Source organism: Malurus melanocephalus, unplaced genomic scaffold (genome assembly GCF_030028575.1).
Source record: "Malurus melanocephalus ecotype Western Australia unplaced genomic scaffold, MMel_1.1 scaffold_124, whole genome shotgun sequence".
NCBI lineage: Eukaryota > Metazoa > Chordata > Aves > Passeriformes > Maluridae > Malurus > Malurus melanocephalus.
Window position 1 is genome coordinate 1,428,968 of NW_026623356.1, and position 20,626 is coordinate 1,449,593.

Here is a 20,626-nt window from a genome sequence, read left to right on the forward strand (position 1 = left end):
CCATGGATATTATATTCATTCTAGAACACTGGTAGTTATATTTCTAATTTTTCTTACAAAATTGAATTTAATTCATATGGGGTTTTAGATCTGCAACTATCAGATTTGACGTGTTATTTCTGATTTCATGTTTCTTTTTATCATTGAATTTCATAGAATCAGAGTATTCTGTCTTGGAAGAGTTCCATAAAGATCATCAAACTCCAGTTCCTGGCCCTGCACAGAACTATCCCCAAGAATCCCACCATGTGCCTGAGAACGTTGTCCAAATGCTTCTTGAGCTCTGTCAGTCTTGGTGTTGGGGAGCCTGGGGAGCCTGTTCCAGTGCTCAGCCACCTCCTGAGTGAAAAATAATTTTATAATAACCCACCTAAACCTCCCCTGGCACACCTTCAGGCCACTCCCTTGGGTCCTGTCACTGGTCACCACAGAGAAGAGATCAGTGCCTGCCCCTCCCCTCCCCTTCCCCTCATGAGCAAGTTGTAATTGTAAATAGATCTCTCCTCAGTCTCCTCCAGCCTGAACTGACCAAGTGACCTCAGGCACTCTCCATACTGCTTCCCCTCAAGGCCCTTCACCACCCTCATGCCCTCTTCACCATCTTGGTTGCCCTCCTTCGCATACCCTCTAATCAAACCATATCTAATGGTTTACTGTCTTCTTTGTACCGTAGCACCCCAAAGAGCACACAAGACTAGAGTGAGGCAGCCCCAGGTCAGAGCAGAGTGGGACAATTCCCTCCCTGGCCCTGCTGGCGATGCTGTGCCKGATGCACCCCAGGACAGCGTTGGCCTCCTGGCCACCAGGGCACTGCTGGCTCATGTTCACTCCTCCATTCCTGGAGCCCCAGCTCCCTTTCCATGGCACTGCTCTCCAGCGTACTCCAGCATGTATGGACTGATACTCAATGTATAATTTGGGAAACCTTAGAAAAGTAATAATGGCAGRAGATTATCACAGAGGTTGGAAGTTCTGTAGGCATTATCATAGCCTAGGTTATTCAGGCATTGGAAGAAGACCCAGACATAGTAATTGTAAATCTGTAGCATAGTGTGGTGAAATTTGATATTCCATTTAATACTGTAAAAGAAGATATAAAGAGGGACATTCTTTATATAAATAAGGTGTAAAGCTGTGTCTATTTCCTCTCCTTTTATGTCTTTTAACAAATGACTTATACACTAATAAGATTAATCTAAACTCCTATCAAATTCCATTATTAACTCATTTTGGGGAGTCCTTCCTTGGAATGATGAAATCATGCTTCAAGCTTAATAAATAAAAAATATTCAAACATTGACATAAAAGGTACTGACATGTTATGAAAAAGGAAAAAAAAAGGCGATTTGGATGATTTGCTATGCACTGAGAAGTTCCAAAATATTTTCTTCTCATGAAAATTCTTTCTTTATATTTCTGAAGCAATATGTGCTTTTGGAAGATACCTTTTTGCACATTTTATGTTGATGCATAAATGTATAAAGCCTCTACAAATAAAAGTTCTCTTTCTGATGCAATCTCATCTGAAATTCTTTGAGATGACATAGCAGCACTGGTTTAAACCCATAGAAATAGCAAACAGCTTCCAGCAAGTGCAAAGCAGTAAGCTGATTATTATAATCACRTCTTAGAGTTTCAGGAGAAGCCATGCAGTCTATGTTTTCTGAYATGAAGTTTTTTGAAACACTAGCCATTTAGCCTGGCCCATCAAAATAACATGTGAACAGCTCTGACTGTCCATCACATCACATTATTAACTATTGTGTTCTTTTAGTATTGCTCAATCACATCAAATTATYGTTGCATTACACCACAATGATATTAAGGCTTTTAACATACTGCTAAGAAAGAGAAGCTTTTAAATAATAAAATACAGCAAAGATATGTTTTTTGAACTTGCCATAAGAATAAGTACTGGAAATATGCCCATATCTTCTTTTTTTAATTTTATCTTTTTCATTGACTAAGTTGTACATGTAATCAGGATTTGAATCCTTCTGGGGTAAGAATATTTTTTTTTTCTTTAAGATATGACAAGTAGATAAATATTTCCTGTAGCCTCATAGATTGTGGAAGACTTATTGAGGCACACTGCAGCAGAACCAGTTCCCTCCCTCTGAAAATGATGGGATAGTTGCAGTACAATATGCTATCCCTGTGCGAATCAATGAGATGTGTTTTGAGAAAACTCCATTGCAAAGATAAATACTAAGACACTAACAACACAACAAAAACCAGCAGGAAAAGCACCACAACAGACAGAAAATACAAGGAATGAAGTATCCATGGAAATACACAGATATGGAAGGAAAAAGTGCCCCTCGGAAAAGAAACAAGAAAAGAAAAAGAAACATTGTCAAGAACTATTCTAGGAAATTGATACAGAATCAACATTCATTAAAAGTGATGTATCTATTACTTTTCAAAAATAATTTGAGGAAAAAGTCTAGAACTTAAAAAAGAAATTTCTATAGATATTTGATCACCTTTTGAATATAATAGAAAATTGTATTTTTCTAGCCTGACAGTCTATGAAAAAAACACCCCCGCGCTCTCTATTAGATTTTGTTATTTTTCTAGAGTAATTTTTCAGAACTGTCATCAGTTCYAAGAAATCCTCTAGCTTCCATAAAAGTCTAAATTTTTTCATTGAAATTCCGTATATGGGTATGTTAAAGAGTTTTCAGTATCACGGAAGTAGTTTGTGTTTTGAAAATGTTGACTCGTGGATTGGGCTTGGCAGAAGAACTCACACAAAATACACAGAGAATTTAGATATAARGAAAAGTTACATTTGATCAAGATCCAATGGAAAATTGGCCCAGACCTTATTTTYRATCATTTTGTCATTCTGTCTCCCAYAAGTGCCACTTGCAGACAGATGAGAGAAATAAAGTGCATTCATCATATATACTTTGCTCCTCACAAATGCAAAGAATTTCATTCAAAATACTGCATCTTCACAGAAACAGAAAAGGAACAGTGTTTTCCATACTTCTTCTTACTGATACCTTTCTCACAGAATCCCATGTGTTTATAATAAAAATTGTGGTGATCTTTTTGTTCACATTATAAATTTTTTTAAAAGCAACAAAAAAATCCCTTACTTCCATTTGGTTAAGCTGAAAGTTTCTGTTCATTTCAGATTACTTTAAAAAGGCACTATTGATGAGATAAATGCTCACTTTCAGTCTTTGAAAGGAAACAAGTTTCTTTATAAGACAGAAAATTGTTTGTATGATATAATGGACTGAGAAAAAAATGTAACTACAAGTTTCTTGTCCTTTATGAGTACCACTCTCAGTCCTGCTCTCAAGGCAACAGGAAAGAAAACACCAGCAAATTTGAACGCCTCTTAGCTGTTTTTTGCATCCCAATAAGAGACTCATCTTTTAGAAAATGCCCACTAATTACATACTGCTGTTCAATACTTTTTAAAATTCCTTTTGTTATTTTCTCCTTTTCTTTGATTAATTTAGCTGCATAGAAGTGGCCATGATTCATATTCTACCTAGAGAAAGCCAAAAGCACATGGAGTAAAAACACTGTCTAGAGGAAATTAGTAAAGAATAGGATTTCACTCACCCATCTCCAAGTCTCCAGGTCCCCAAGTCCCACCCTGGACTAAGAGAGAGTTCCRGAGACACCTGAGCTCTTTATCTGAGATGGTGGTGCTTCTGTGAAAATGTATTTCAGAAAAAGCAAAATGCTCTTCAGCAGGGCGAAGTGAGGGCAAATTTAAATACAAACAAAAAGAAAACAGCAAACAACCTGAAAGACRTATTACTACAGACATCAAGGTGAGAGGAGGGATTAGGGAAAGAGGCGTTACTGTAGGCCATGGAGAGGACCACATCAGAATAGATGTTCACTCTGCAGACCACAGCTGGTCCCACACAAGAGTGAGTGCAATTTCCTAAAGAAATTGCAGATCAAGAGAAGACACATGTTTGAGAAGGCAAAAAGTTTTAGGAAGAAGGAGAGGTAGAGTTGAAATGTTGCAATGCCAACATCTGACCACAACAGTCTGCTCCTCATCACCCCATCATCTGCTGCTCAGACTAAGGGTAGATAGAGAAGTCAGAAGTGAAGGATTAAAGCTGAGCTGTAGGAAAAAGGGATTGGTTGGGAAAAGTGTTTAAATTCTTTTCTTTGTTTTTCACCATCTGAGTCTATTTTACTTGGCAATAAATTTAATTTATTTTCCCCAAGTCAGCTGTTTTGCCTAWTACAGTAATTGGTAAGTGATCTCATTGTCTATGTCTTGATCTCAGGATTTTCCATTTATTTTCTCTCTCTGTCCTGTTGTGGATAGAGCGTGAGAAAGCAGCTAGGTGGCAATGTGGCAGCCAGCCAAGGTCAAACCACCACTGTTATTCAAAGAATTTGTTGATCGTAGCTTTTCATTAAAGAAGCTCTCAATATTGTTATCCTACAGAGAACTGCTTTTAGATAAAGGTTTTATATTTCAGTTGAAGAATAATTTTAAAATGTCTCTAAAACATMTTTGAATAGTGAACACAATAAAACCATTTTCTTTTAATTTATCTTTTTTATTGATAATCTCATTTCTCAGTTCTATCTAGTTTTTCTCTCCTTTATACAGGCTATTATTGGGATTTCTGGGGGAGAGGSGTGTTTCTTGAATTGTTTATTTTGCTCAGGTCTTGGCGTATTTTGTTTATTTGTTTTCTCTTTGTCACCTCTCTTCTTCACATGTGGACTTCTGTAACGATAAACTCAAAGTTATCATCCTAAGAATTGTATTAATTTCTCATCAAACCAATTTTCTGCAATATCTAATTTCTAGAGCTGCTTTAGTTTAATTTTGTTTTTGTTTCTTGCTGATTTTGGCTAGGGTAGGCAGACTTAAATTTCTTTCACAGCAGCTAGCATGAGGATTTGTTATGGATYTGTGCTGAAAACAGTGTAAATAATGCAACGATGTTTTTGTTTTTGCTGAGGAGCACTTACACAGAGCCAAGGCCTYTTCTGTTTCTCACACTGCCTCACCAGTGAGGAGGCYRAGGGTGCACAAGAACTTTATGAAATCTTGGTAAAACTGAAACTATTTGCCACAAAAATAGATCTGGAAGAACACACRTGTGAAGTTAAAACCATCTGCAAAGTTAGGACCTGGAGAGTCACTGTATACAGTAGTGACCTTACAGTTCTGCAGAAAAAAAATAATTTGGTCACAATTTTTACATTTCCAATTCCATCTCTATATAACTTATTAATGAACAACTACACAGTGTTTACCGATGCTGAATATTTTCTATTTTGTTTGATTGTTATTTCTTTATTTTTTGTTTCCACTGCAATTACATACCTCTTACTTAAAACACTTAAAAAGAACAAGCACKTAAAAAACCCTGCAATCTATCTATATATGTATCCCTGGTGGTAGAAAGCATATTATTAAATGTGTGAGTAGATATCAAGCTAAAATGGAACAGTAAATCATGATAATAGCTCATTTACCTAATTTTTGCAAAAATTTATCTAACATGAATGTAAGACATGGCTCAGTGCACATTTCTTGCAGAAGTGCAGGTAGTCCTGCATTGCCATATAAAACTTATGAACCTATGCCAGACTCCCCTCTATCTTTTTTTTTCCTAATACCAAAACRACACAAGGGTGATAAAATGGCAATGATGTTTTTCACCTTCCTGTTTTCCTAATTCCTCTCCTGTTTCCAGCATCCCCGCAGTTCTCTAAATACAGTCTTGCAAGTGTAAACTGTTGCTGAATAAATATGGATTTACTCTAATACATCTATACCGATTCTATAAAAGGTTCTACTAGAAAAAAAAATTGCAGCCATGAAATGCTAGAAATGACTGAAGTTAATAAATGAGAATAGAAGGAAAGTTTGCATATTATTAGGCTTCCCAAATTTCACTATGTACTCTTTWAGCTATCTGTGTGTTCCCTTAAATATTGATAATACTTTTACAGAGATGGCCTTCATAATTGGTCTTGTTATTTTATAATGAAGATTGATTTTTTAAATGAAATTTACTGTGTGATTTCTGTTGGGTTTTGTTGTTGCTGTCTCTAGTACAGCATGTTGACCTTGGCAGAAGTGAAGGAACAGGGATATGAACAAAAGAATAAGAAATGAATCCTGGCATTGTGCAGCACTGATGTGGAAAGTGGAAAAGTTAAATAAAATCTCTGCTCTCACCTCTTATTTCTGCTAGAGCTGCTATAAAGTTTTGTGATTTACATGGAATCTTACTTTGATCAATSCCATTAAGCCTGTGTTCAKTAGTCCATGGCAGAAGGCTATGAARTAGGAAGTACTCAATTTTGATTTTGTTGAATAAAGGTCCATGGTTTATTGGAACTTAATTTTCTTCCCATTAGAAAAAAAACCCTGAAAATAAAATATTGTTGTTCCTTTCACTTTATTAAAATAATAATTATAAAAGGCTAGTTTTCCTGGTCTAGTCCCATTCATAGCTAAAAATTCTGCAACAATAGCCTTTCTGTCAGTATTTTATCATTTCTGGATCTTGGTTGCAGATATAATCCTTAACAGGAAATTAAAAGTGAAGGCAAAGAATAAAGWATGTCCAGACTGCCTACTGATTCAGAATTAACTTAAACCTTGGTTCAATCTTAATTTACGCTCTTTCTATTATACCCAATATTCAAAAGAAACCTTGGTTTCTTTCAATATTTAAAAATACTAATGATTCAGTCACTTAGGAAAGGATTAATTTCTTTTATCTTCAGTTGCCTCAAAGGCAGTCATCTAGGTTCTGTCTTCAGTCCCTGGAAAAAGCTAAAAACCAAGTAGATATTGATCTAATTCTGTGTTCTGGTTTGGTCTCTAATCCAAATCATGATTGATCTAAATTAGATGAGCTGGATCTTGGATCATTGGTTGCTRTTATATACAGTTAACATATTTAGCTATATGTAAGTCTGCAATCTCAGATTTGGAAAAATAACTGCTTAAATCCCTTCTTACACATTCAAAAGTATTGCTTGGGTATTCAGTATTCTGGAATCCATCTTAAAATTTTCTAGAGTTTTGAATAAAATTGTAAACTAGAATATGAATAGGCAACTAGAGCTGAAAATMTCTGCTTTAAAATTCTGACTTGAAAGCTTTTTCTGTGATGTTGATATAAATGCAACAGTTAAAAGGTGTGTTCTCAATGAGATGCACATACTACCCAAAACAAATAAAAAAAAAAAAAAAAAAAAAAAAAAAAAAAAAAAAAAAAAAAAAAAAAAAAAAAAAAAAAGCTAAAGAAAGCTGAATGTTTGCATTATTATCAGACTTGAAAGAAATAGTTCTCCAAAGTGACAACACAGGAATAACAGATGGAGCAAGCTGGCCTGCAAAAAACTCCACTTGTATCACAAAACTCTTAAAATGACACCAGTCCTGCCAAGGAATTTATGACAGTGTCAGCAGCTGCCAAGCAATRTACCTGTTCTGAAGTGAGTTAGGTACCCTTGGGACTCTGCAGTCTTCTCTACTATGTCTCTTTTACCTCACATGGGTGTTTGCAGTTGTAACACAGAAATGTTTCTGAAAATGACAAGGATTTGGGTTCTAAAGGCTATACATAGTTGCTGGGCATAAAATGGGACATTTCTGAAGGAAGAGAAAGTTGGGAGCATCTCACATAATTTTTATTGTGTAAACAGATTGGTCATTAGTCTTAGCCAGGTATAGCTGTATCTGATGAGGGATGAGGAAGGATCGGCACTTTTAAGTGCCCTGGATAGTCATTTGAGATAAATGGGGTCACTAGGTGTTTCTGTTCACATTGAGTTTTTTTTTTTCTTTGTGTGCATTTAAAGCTACAGTGTTTTATTAAGGTATTTATTTTCAAATGTCATTATAAAATTGCTACATAGATATATCCAGGAACATCTTTGGCAGTGATGGTATCACATGTTGTAAAAAAAAGCTAAAATCTTATTAAGGAAGCATGTTTACAGTGCATATGTTCTGTGTGAGTCCTTATTCCTGTGAAAASAAAGCTCTTTATCCATTTATGGGTCTAATTGGCTTGGTACAAACTAAAAATAGGTCTGTTTTCTTTATGAGTATAATCTTAACCCCTGACTGTTCAAAATGGAGAATCTCTGATTTTGTTTTCTTTCCACAAGAACCATAAGATACAAAGAAATGTTCTGCACCTAAGTCTTGACCCAAAACAGATTCAAGCAAGAGACATAATATCTGTCTATCCAGAAGTGGGATCTGGACCACCATCAGGATTCGCCTGAATTCTTGAAAATATACATTAAAATTTTGCGATTTCAGTGGCAAGTATGATTTAAAATACTTATTTAAAATRACCAAGAGACATGTTGAGCATTAACTGCATTTGCATATCATCACAGCAAAAGAATCACATTAATTAAAAAGGAAAAAATCTTGGAAATACCTTTCAATTGTAACTTGGAGTCCAAAGATGCTCTAATTCCTTGCTAATAGGTTCCATAAATATGACTAGTGCTTTATCATTTCAGGGTTAGGATTGCCTAGAAAAGGACATTATGCACACAAAATTAAAATGGCCTGATTGAACTCAAATATAATGCAAGAGAGAGCCCTGCTGGCAGAGCTTAATAAATACAGTCCCTACTTTAGTAGCCTAAATAAATAATTTACCTTAAAATAAATAGGTGAATGCACATTTCAGAATATGTGCCTTCAATTTAAATGGTTCATTGAGAGATCCAGAAATATATTCATAGAGTGTAGCTGCTTCATTATCCCATTTCCCCTGGTAGTGGTGCTGTGATGTAACACCCTCCTCAATGGAATAAATGGACTATGAAATGGTTTGCCACAACAAAGCAGGGAAGCCCCCCCACTCCCTTCTTTTGGGTGTTCTAAAAATGTGAGAATAAACACGAACTTTWAAGTTGCTAATCACTCTGTATTGCATCTTCAGGAAGTTTTGGTAAAGACCATCAAAAAAAGAGAAGTACCCAGGGGGAAAAGAGATAAAATAGAAGGCTGAAAAGGAAATCCTTTTCTACTTCACATGGACAGCAAGGATGTGAAAATATTCATGCAGCTTGATTAAAGCATCTAAACCACAGTTTTCTGAAATACACTTCTGTTATGTGTGGGTGGTGTTGGGGGTTGCAGGTGTTTCAGCAGATTTTACATGTACTTAAATTTGTTCTGTAAAACAGCATGAAAGATTCCAAGAACAGTTGGATTAGTTGGATTTGAACAGAGCAGTAGTAAGCAGGCCAGCATCAGCTCTAAATGAAAGTGAATGTACACAGGGTACAATACATACAAGAAAGACATAATTACTAGAGGAAAAGAAGGGTAAAAAAAATTCTTGTCTCAATTTACATTATAGTTTAGCAGATATATTAATCTCAGTCACCARCTTAAGAAACAATCACTACAAGTGAAAAATTTGAGACTGTGGTAGAAGAAAAGAGATTTCTTCATGACTGTGCATTATTTATTTTTCCTAGTCTTTAATGTAAAGCATCAGTGGTACTCCAGTAAAAAAAACAGGTGCAGTACTAAATACTTTCCTATATGGAATATTAATTTCCTAAACTAAATCATTCAGTAGTTCAACCAGACATTCAGTGCAATACGAGGCACTGTAAGAAATCCACTSTACCTGCACCAGGCTGGGAGATTTGACACAGAACCTACAGCAGAACTACAGCCATCTGGAGCACCAGGTGGAGGTCATATAAAATACCTTACAGCCTCCCAAACTGCACTAAAAATCTTTGATTAAGGCTTAAGATACTTGTCTGAGCTCTTTTTACAATTCAGTGGAGAGCTAAGGGAAGAATCAGTTACCTAACTGTGAACAACGCCGTGAAAGCTGCCTCAGGGTAACCTGTCTGGCCTGTAGCTGCTGGTTTGTTGGATGAAGATCTCCCTGGATCATTCCTGGTTGCCCYCTGTAGATATCCCAAATAGCCTGAAACACCTCAAATAACACTAGAAGACTACACTTAGTCAAGAAGACCAGTAAAGAGACCAGAAATGAATCCAGCAATCCAGCTTTTCAGGTAAGAGAATTTTCAGTCTAGATTGGAGAATCATCAGCTCTCAGAATCAACAAATGTATTGACTGAATTGCCCCTAGTTATAAGAGCAGTTTTGATGAATTAGCGGCTGGTTTAATAACCTTTTGCTGTTTGTTCATTAGGAAAAAAAAACTGTTAAAAGTTCATATTGATTGAAGTTTTTTCCTGGGAAAATATAAGGCAAGAAGGTTACAAGGTCAGTCTTAAAAATGTTCATTTTGGGAAAAGATTAAATAAGCCAGACAGAATAAAAACAGAAAATAAATTAAATTYACTTAGGGTTTACAGATGCAGATCTCTGTTGTTTTTAATGKAAGGAGTTTGGCCATGCCAAGATTATTCATCCACATTTTTGACATATATGACTTTGTGATGAAGAGGGAATAAAATGAGGGATCTAGAGTGTGAATAAAGATGAATTCATACTTGAGGATAAAACAGGAAGGGTGAACTGTACAGCCAGTCTGTACATCTTGTACCACAAACCCAAATAACAGGTTTTATGATGGTATGCCAAGAATTTGAACAAGAGATTAGCTGTGCTCCTAAATAATATATACAGGAAGTAAAAAAAAAATCATTACATTTACAAATACACTCACCAGAGGTTCATTTAGCCATCTTCTGTATTTTAGCAAGCTATCTATGGATGCAATCCAATTACTTCCTGCACAGATGCTGTGCAGGTACACAGTGCACCCATGACAACTGCTTTGCCATTGTTGYTGCTGACAAGCTGTGTATCCATAAATTTACAGGAGAAATGCTGGCATCTTTATCTCATCTTTTTATCCTTCCTCGTTTCTGTATCTTTTGAAATAATGGAACCCCAAAAAAGAGAAGAGCAATTGGATTATGTATATTTTATGTATAAAATAGCATAATGATGTTCTTACTAGCAATTCCCACCTTCCAGATTCTTTTTGGATTTCCACTATGCAGTGAGCTAATATTTCCCCCAAACTATCCACTGTAAATTCAAGGTCTTTGTTTTCAGTTACAGTGATCAGATCTGAGACCATTAGTTACTTTATAAGAGATATAAAAAAGTAGCAGGAAATTTAGCAGCTAGGTCAGATAATGGCACTAGTACAAAAYTTATCTCTATATATAACTGAACACCTGAGGAAGACCCAACTCAAAGTTTCTCAGCAGTGTAAACAAAAGTGAATTTGCAATAGGCTTGATGAGTGAGAATGGTTACATGAAATTTGAGTTATGGTGAGGTACACATGACARCTATCCATCCCTGCAACCACTTCAGGATGGAGAACCTAGATCTCACTAGAGCTGCTCATCCTTCTACTGTGAAGGCAGAGGAATACTGAAAGCCCTTAAGGTCCAATGTATTGTTTTTCTTCACCCCAATATATTACTGTGTCTCACTAGCAGAAATTTCCATTTGCTTCTGTCTTTTTGCCTGCTTTTTTCTCACAGYCTATTCCAACTGCTTCAAGCACTTCCAGCCACCACCAGCTGAGCACACCTTCTGTGCAGGAGCAGCATGACTGCACACCAGATGAAGAGCATGGCCAGTGACCTGCAGGGCTGGCTGGCTGAGGGAGTACTTTGTGCTCATTCACCAGCTGATCCTTAAACGTCATGGGAAAAGGAATTTGTGCAGGGAGGACAAGAAGGTATTGCAGCTTCCCAGATAACTTTAAAGTACAAATATCCTCTATTGGATGGTTTTATCACAGTGCAAAGAATTGTAACAGCCAAGGTGGGACTCACAAGAGTTACAGGATACAGCAGATTAGCCCTGCATCTAGTACAAATAATTAAATCGATGGTCAAGTGAGGTTTAATCGGTTGTTATGCAAATGTTCTGGCAAGTCCAGGTTTTACTGCCAGTTCTCAAGCCTTAGTGCTATTCTTTGGTGATGTCAGACCAAGCAATTATTTTTGGTTTGCTTGTTTTGCTGTGTGCTTTCCTTCATACTCCTAAATCATCAGTCATTGCTTATAGACCCCTTCGTGCTCTACACTGAATTCTTCTGCACATTTTGAGCATACCCAGCACAGTCAGCCATCTCATCACACTCTCCACGGTATGCTGCAGCTTACAAAACTCTAGCTGACCACATTAAAATAGATCCAGTGCAAGTAAAGGCACTCTGTGCTAATTCTCTATTTTGCTTGTTRTGTTTTTTGACCAGGTCATTCCTGATGTTATTTTGGTGATCTAAATGATTATAACATTTCCCACTGAATACAGTGCATCTGTTATTTACCACGTGCTCTTAAAGCTTCTTGGAATCTCTACCTGCATCAACACTACCTTCAAAATAGATACGCGGAAGAATTTTTTACAATGAGGATGGTGATACACTGGAGCAGTTTCCCACTGGCGATAGAAGCTCCATCCCTGGAAAAAATCAAGATCARGATGGACAGGGCTCTGAGAAACTTGTCCTAGTTGAAAATGTCTCTGCTCATTGCARGGTGGGGGGAGGACTAGATGACTTTGAAAAGTCCCTTCCAACTCAATTCATAATGATACCAGGATATGTTGTGCTAGAGGGGAAACCTCTGCGGCCCATGTGTTGTACCTGATCATCATGGCTTTGCACAAGACAAAATACCTTCTTTTCATTTAGACAACTTACTGGAAGATCTCAGATGAAAAATTAATTCCTTTCTGTCTACCTAATGTAGCTCGTTAACAAATATGTCAGGGTCATTTAGCTTAAATGGAACTTATGAAGACCCAAAGGTATCTTGTGCTGGTTAAATGAGTTGCTTAAAGCTTGCCTCCAAGAATTGTTTTATGTGATTAAGTGGCAAAGATGGGAAAAATGTAAAGGTATGCCCATAAATCATGCAAMAAGAAGTTTCGGGTGCAAAAGGATGGAAGTTTTGGGGATTTTGCTCTCTTCCAGGCCAACTAAATATATCAGTTTCAGGTTATCCCAGTCTCTGCAGAATTTTTTTCCTTCACATATTCAACTGAAATCTATAGAAGCAAGAGGCTCAACAGTGTGTCAAATTGTTTCTAGTTCATTAATAATTTTGATGAAATATTCTCATTATATTTCAGTTCCCATCAACTCACTGTTATACAGGCATGAATTTTTTAGAATGTCAAGGAAATCATTGAAAGAAACATAAAGCTAAGAAATAAAGAAAGGGAAAATGCATATCTGCTCTGAATGTCTCCATCTTACAGTCTGTCAGGTATCTAGTGAGCACTTCTGAAATAACATCCAATGTAATTTCACTCTTAGTGCACATGAAGGTGTTCTTTCTTAACAATTTCATGTCCCTTACTCTTGTTTTGTTTCATTCAGCAGTAATTTTTCTGCTTCAAGAATTTGTGCCTGAATTATCTGCAAAATTGTATGAAAACTTGCTTCTTAAATTTGTTATTTGGTTGTCCCTGTTCAGGTTTGATGTTTCTTTTCATCGTCCATGCCTGTGCATTTTAGTGGGGCAGTCAAGTGTGCTGACACTGATGAATAATTTAAAATTCTCAGTGTACCTCTCCTGCATATCTCTGAAGCCTCCTTTCTGCACTGCTGTACAGTACTCTTTCTGTAGCATCTCTTTGCTTTATGAAGTACAAAGTGTGTAGCAGGAATTTCAGCCCCATAAATGTGAATTCTTTTTGCCATAACAACATGGTGGAGGCTCTGTCCTCTACACCCTTTGTCCTCCCCCAGGACAAGACAGAGGAGAGTGTGGGGGGAGARATGCACCCCCAGAACCCCATGCAARGTCCTGTCTGAGRAGTCCACACTCACCATGRACGTGCTGCTCCTCAAGGACCTGCAAGAACCCCAGGGAAGCCGTGACTCAGATCCCTGCACGAGTAATACCTCAAAGCAACCAAATGGTTATTGAAGATACACAGATTTCATGAAAACTTGCTGGAAAGCTGAAGTTTTCTTTTAGATAAATATGGATGTTTGTCTACAATGAAAAATCAGACTATTTTAGCAGCAGAAGGGAGATATAGGCAGTAGAGAAGCGGAAAAAAGGCTTCACTAAAAAAAAACAAACAACAAAAAAAACCAAAACAAAACAAAAAAAAACAGACTAAACAGAAATTTAGGTTGTAGCTATAGATCTGATGCCCTCAATTATTACAGAAACAAATAAAATTAAAAGGAAGGCACAAATTGTAGTCTCATATCCTTGCAAACAAATGACTTTAAGTCAATGAAAACTATGAAAACACACAGAGATAGAGCTTGGGCCCTTGCTGTTAAGTGGCATAGCAGTGAAAACTSGGAATTAAATATTTGAAATGTGGAACTCCTGTGTCATTCCTGAGCTGCCTCTCACTGACCCTTAAAGAAACCTTCCAGCTGACTACAAATGGTCACTCAGTACTCTACAGCGGCTTACAGTATTTGAGTTACCTGCACAGAACTGGAAAGTATCCTGTGGGATCTTGAGACCACCCATAGCAGAAAGCTTAGAGCATCTCAAATGGCACTGGGCACATGTCTAAGGACAAAGCAAACCAGGGGTGCTTAAAAATGAARGATGTTATTCATATTTTCTACTGTAGGTCATCTCAATGTCAGTCTTCTACTCGAAATTACCAAAAAGATGTAGGTAAGCATTTTCCTTAAGTAATTAATCATATTTTTCTTAGAAACTTGTACAGGACAGAAAAGCCTACCTTTTGAAGTTGTCTGTCTCATTTTTTTAACATAGAAGGAACGGAGTTGACTTATTCTGGATATTTATAGGTGTGCATGGATATATATATATATATATATATATATATATATATATATATATACACACTCATTAGCTACCATTCACTAAAAAATGGTATTTTCACATGGGAGAGTGTCTCATGGAATCATAGAAATAATAGTTTTGGTTGGAGGGGACCTTTAAAGGTTGCCTAGTCCAAGCCTCCTGCAATCCTGCAATGGATATCCTGCAAGGATATCTTCAAGTAGTCCAGGCTGCTCAGAAATCTGTGCAATGTGACCATGAATGTATCCTGGGATGGGACATCTCTCTCTTTGGACAGTCTGTGCCAGTATTTTACCACTCTCTGTGCAAAAAATTTCTTCCTTATTTCTAGTCTGAATYCACCCTTTTCTAGTTYAAARCCATTACCCCTTGKTCTATCATACATGCCTCTGTAAAAGGTTGCTCTCTGGCTTTCTTTTAAAYCCCCTTTAGATACTGGAATGCTTTTTGAAGGTCTCTGTAGAGTCTTCTTTTCTACAGTCTGMACTACTCAAAGTCTCTCAGCCTGTCTTCATTAGAGAAATGTTYCAGCCCTCTGATCATCCTCATGGCCCTCTTCTGGATGCACTTGAGCAGGTTCATGCCTTTCTTGTACTGGATGCTAGAGACCTGGATGCAGAATTCCAGATGGGATCCCAGAGGAGCAGCATAGACAGAGAGAATCTCCTTTGATGCTCTGACCATGCTGCTTTTGATTCAGCCCAGGATACAATTGGTTTTCCAGGCTGTAAGTGCACRTCACTGGGCCACGTGCAGTTTTTCATTCACCAGTTCTCCCAAGTATTTCCATGCAGGGTTTCTCTCSATYTGTTCATTCCCCATCCCATACAGAGTATGGGGGCTATCCCACCCCAGGTGACTTGGTCCTATTTGATTTTCCTGAAATTGCCATGGATCCAGTTCTTGAGATTGTCCTGGTCCCTCAGGAAGACATCACATCTCACATTACCAACAGCTTTGACTTGGTGTCATCTGCAAACTTGCTGGTGGTACACTCAATCCTGCTCCTTCCATCCTGCTCTTAGTTTGGATATTCACACAAAACCTTGCCCTTACAAGACTGTGATTCCACAGGCAATCACACTAGAGTTAAGTTAAGGATTGTGCACACAACCCTTGAAGATGACAGTGCTTTTGTCTATCATGGACCTGCTATCTGTCACCTGATAACTGTACCTTGGCCAGCACAGCCCTTTTTGCAGTGTGCAGTCATCTTTGTGTCATTACAAGGGTCCATATGGGAACTTGCCTGCAACAAGGGCAGAACCTTCTGTTTTCATTTAAATAAATACAGTCAGAAACAGTTTGATGAGAAGCACCTTAATAGCACCAAACTGATACCACATCTCACATTACTTTTGCCTCTTCCTTGACCCATAGCTGCAGAATCAATTTGCATCTAGCAGTGGTGGTGTAACATGACAGTAGTGAAGCTGTAACGCCATTACATGATATTTTATGACTTTAGAGAATTTGTTTAATTGATGACTATATTGTTCATAAATTTTCATCTTTACTGTAGCTACTACCTGTGCCATTAAATTGTGTAGATTATCCAAATTCTCTCAGCTGCTTACCTTTTATTTTCTTCAGGATCTCAAGCATTCGCTGCATTGTATCTCAGCTATATTCAGCAAATTTTGCTTTACTGTCAGTGTATTTAAATCAGCAGAATTTAATAAACCTTCACAGCCATTAAAGTTACTTTTTATCCAAACAAGCACAGACAGAATCCTCTTCTCTAATGAGACCTTGTTTGGAATATTGCCCTTTTAAATGGTAGTAGCACCTCAGGTTTGGAAGTCAGTGTACTGCTTTTGCTTTGAAATGCTTTTTGATCTTTTTATAACCAATGTATCTAGCAGCTTCCATCCAGTCATCATTCAGAGAAGTGTTCTATTTTTTTTGGTCTTAAACTCAATGAGCCAAATTTTTCACGCTGTAAGATAATAACTCTAGCAACATTTGCTACAGACTGACTTTTGCTGAGCACACAGCGATGTAAAAGACGCTTAATGTCATGTTTTATAGCTGGTGCCTTTATGGCCTAAGCTTTTTTTATAATATGCAAGGTTTACTGTTGCACTTTTCTACTTCAATATGCAGCAAAGAAATTAACTGAAAATATTACAGACATGCTGTAGTTGATGAGAACAATAAAGCAGTGAACTGTGTAAGTAATGTCTGAGCTGTGAAGAGATCRTTTCAGCTGTAACTTTTGAAGGTTTTATTTGCTTGTTTGCCYGTTTTAAATTGAAGAACCATTAGAACACTCAGACAGAATATCTGTGCTGATCATTAAAATGCATCAAAATTTAAAAAAGCACATTTTAGCCCTAATGTTCTCCATGCAAAAACTGCCTGCATAGGATTGTATATACCACGTAATCAGACTTTTCTGACATTTCTGTCTTCTGCTTCCATTCTATTCTGCCATTCTGCCTCATGCACAGAAGGGAAAAACTGTTTTACAGCACATAACAAGACAGAGCTTCTTAAAGAAAWTTTTCTTTCTAGTATTGGATATAAGACTTAAGTACTTGATTGTAAGATGGGGAACTGTTCTGTTTCAGCTGTATTTTTAATTTAATAAAAAATTTTCTACAGTGCTCGTTTGCTTCCTATTTTTGGGGCAATCCTCCAGAAAAGGATCTAGAAGTGCATTCTTACATGTAACTTTCCTTAAAGGGTCCTCTGATACTRACAAAAAAAATCTTTGCATAATCACACAGATGCCCACAGGTGATTGCATGACTATAATTCCCTGTAGTCTCTTTTCACATTAATACTTACTCAAGTATATTTTTGTCTTACATTAACAAATTATATGTGCAAACAAATTATTTACTTGCAAAGAAGTGACTGTTAAATTTTGTTTAATGATTACTATTTTACTCTCTTTGGACATTATTATTGTTTCTCCATAATCAGACTCACTTCTGTCTTTTGTGATTATTGACATTTTAAACACACACACACAAAATTACTTTGTTTAGTTGATTTTATGTATGACATTTGTACTGGAGCATTTGATACATTTAAAAAACAAGTAGTGGGCAGTACACAGGTAGTCCAGAAATGTTATTAATAATAGACTGGTGATCTCCATAGGAATATGTGAAAATAATGGATCTTCCCTCTATGCTTACCTGACCRTCTGGCATTTTTAATCCAAGAATCTTCTCTGCTGTTGTATTGTGGTATCATATGATGATCTATTAACTGACATGATTGAATAGCTCTGCTTGGATTAACTGCTTTCCTTTTATCACACAGTGCAAGTGAAGTCACAGCAACATTTCTAGATGACTAACACATATGAATAAATGAGTATATGAACACACTGAAATTACAAACTCAAAAAATCATTTTACCACTTTGTATAAATTATGTGCTGCTAATACATTCCTGTTGTTATGTTATTCCTGGTATTTGGGGATATTAATGACCTTAGCACAATGGCCTTTAGATGCCATCTGATTCACTAATTGCTAGAGGTAGAATGGATTTATGCAGACCCACATGATTGTCTAAAATGGGAGCAGTGGTGGAAATAATGCTCACTTCCATCAGTGGATAAACATATTCAGAACACAGTTTTATCTTTCTACAAGTAATCCAAGGCTGATAGGAAAATTTGGCTCCAGTCTCTTTCTTCACCATGAGGAAGTGGAGATCTGCTCTCTGACTCAGAATGGTTTCAAAACTAGTGCTTCTTTAGGAGGAATCTAATTTGTTTGTAGTTTTAAGCCTCTGATTTTAATTTTAAACAGTTTGCTAATTCTTMTTGTTTTCCTCTCATATCTTTTCTATCCCAGTAATTGAAGAACAGATTTCRGAATTGTACTTTTCTTAAAATATTTAATTCAGCTTGCCAAAACTTCCTAGCTCTTAATACTTCACACCTAGCTATCTCTAACACTCAGTTTTTTCATTATTCTATAGATTTTGGAAGACTTTCTTTTAAACAAATATAGAGACATCCATGTGCAAAACCATTATTTCTTCACAAAACAAGAACAGCCAGAGGATATATATTCATACCTARGCAATTATGAGGTTTTAGTTGATTTAAAAAAGAATTAGTTCAGGTAACTGGTCAATTTAAAATGTTAATAATTGTATATAATTTGTAATGACATTACACAAAAATGATACTTCTTGTATTTACTGCCTTCCTTAAAATCCACTATGATTTTTTTTAAGAAATTCCTTAATTAAATGAAACTTTGATTACATATCTATCAGTCCATCTGTTTATCCTTTGTTTCACAATATTTTTTTAAATGATTGAGATATTTCTGTAACATTTGAAAAGAGTGGACCTCTCAAAGAATATTTATCTTGTGTTTCATCAGCCAGGTGACTGAAAAGGAAATCCTGGCCCATGTATTTTTAGTCTGAGAAAGGCTTATCAATTTTCTGTTCTGTTTGTCCYGTTAGCAGCCAAAAAATAAGAAATGGACCAACATGTACCGTTTCTTGTGTAACTGGTAATTAATGAGTCAATGAGTAAGTCTCAGTTATCTTGGGAAACATGTTCCAGGTCAGAGGGAAATAATGTAGGAAGGCGTGGAAAATAATGTAAGGGAAAATACAGGTACAGGACACATAGCAGGGAATCTGAATTTGTTCAGCATAGTTCAGCATTCTGTAGGAAATCAAGCTTTTTCACTGCTCAGAAAACAATTTCATCACTCTTGTTAGAAATAAATGTTAGAGAAACTGCTCATCCTGTTGCTTGTCTGATTTACCAGTCTACAGATGACCTCTGCCAAAGGACCATTGTGTGCCTTGTTCCATAYTGTATTTATATTGATTTTCACTCACAGCAAGCCCCACTCATTTTTAAGTTCTCTATAAAGCCTATGTCCCTTTCTTATCTGTCCACTCAAACATAAATGAAGGCATGCATTCCTATGGAATGAACAATAGCTGAATTACATTGTATTCTATAAAATAAGAGGTATGTTGATATTGCTTCTTTCTTTCTTGATTATAAGCTCTTATACTTAAGGACCCTAATTTACTCATTTACTCTTTGTTTATATCACACTAAGTTATTAGAGGCACAATGCTTTTRAGTGATAGCAAGAGCTAGCCCAAGTTAAAAGAGAGTGACCATGAAAGCACTGTCATATATTATGTTCAAAATTCTGTAAAAYATAACAATATTTAAAACAATGAATTTTGAAAACATCTGCCCAATGGCACTCTTTCATTACCCATTCATTGCATCAGACCCTTTGCAAGTAGTATTRCTTAACCAGCAACAGAACCACTGTACAGGATTCTGAGCTTCACTGTATCTGCATTGGGACATGCATGTTAAAGAGTATTTTAAAGRAAAGGAGAGTTTATCTAATGAGATGGCAGAAATTTAACAAGGTGTACTTAAATCATAAAGACCTGTTTCTGTATTCAGGCTTCACTACTTCACATGTTATATTKTTACTCATTTCCATATTTCAGTGAATTAATGGGTTTTTTTTAATGTTTTTGAGTCTTTTCACTGTAATGAGTCTGTTTCTTTTTCATTTTTTCACCCTACAGACAACACTGCTGCAGGAGCATAGCAGTGAGTAGGAGGCCACAGTAAATGGGTCAGAGCAATTATCTCACAACTTCCCTTTCAATCTCTTATGACTTTAGGACATTAGGAGTAGACTGGTGATGAAAATATCTTTGTCCAGCTCAGCAACATGCTGTGAGAGGCAGTTTGTGGAATAAGACCCTGAAAAAGGCAGCAGCATGAGAAAGTGTAAAAATATAACATGAGGGACAGAAAGAAAATGTCTTTGACATTAAAGCAATATAAAAGGGTAAGACCTGATTCTCTTTGCAGTTGCTACTG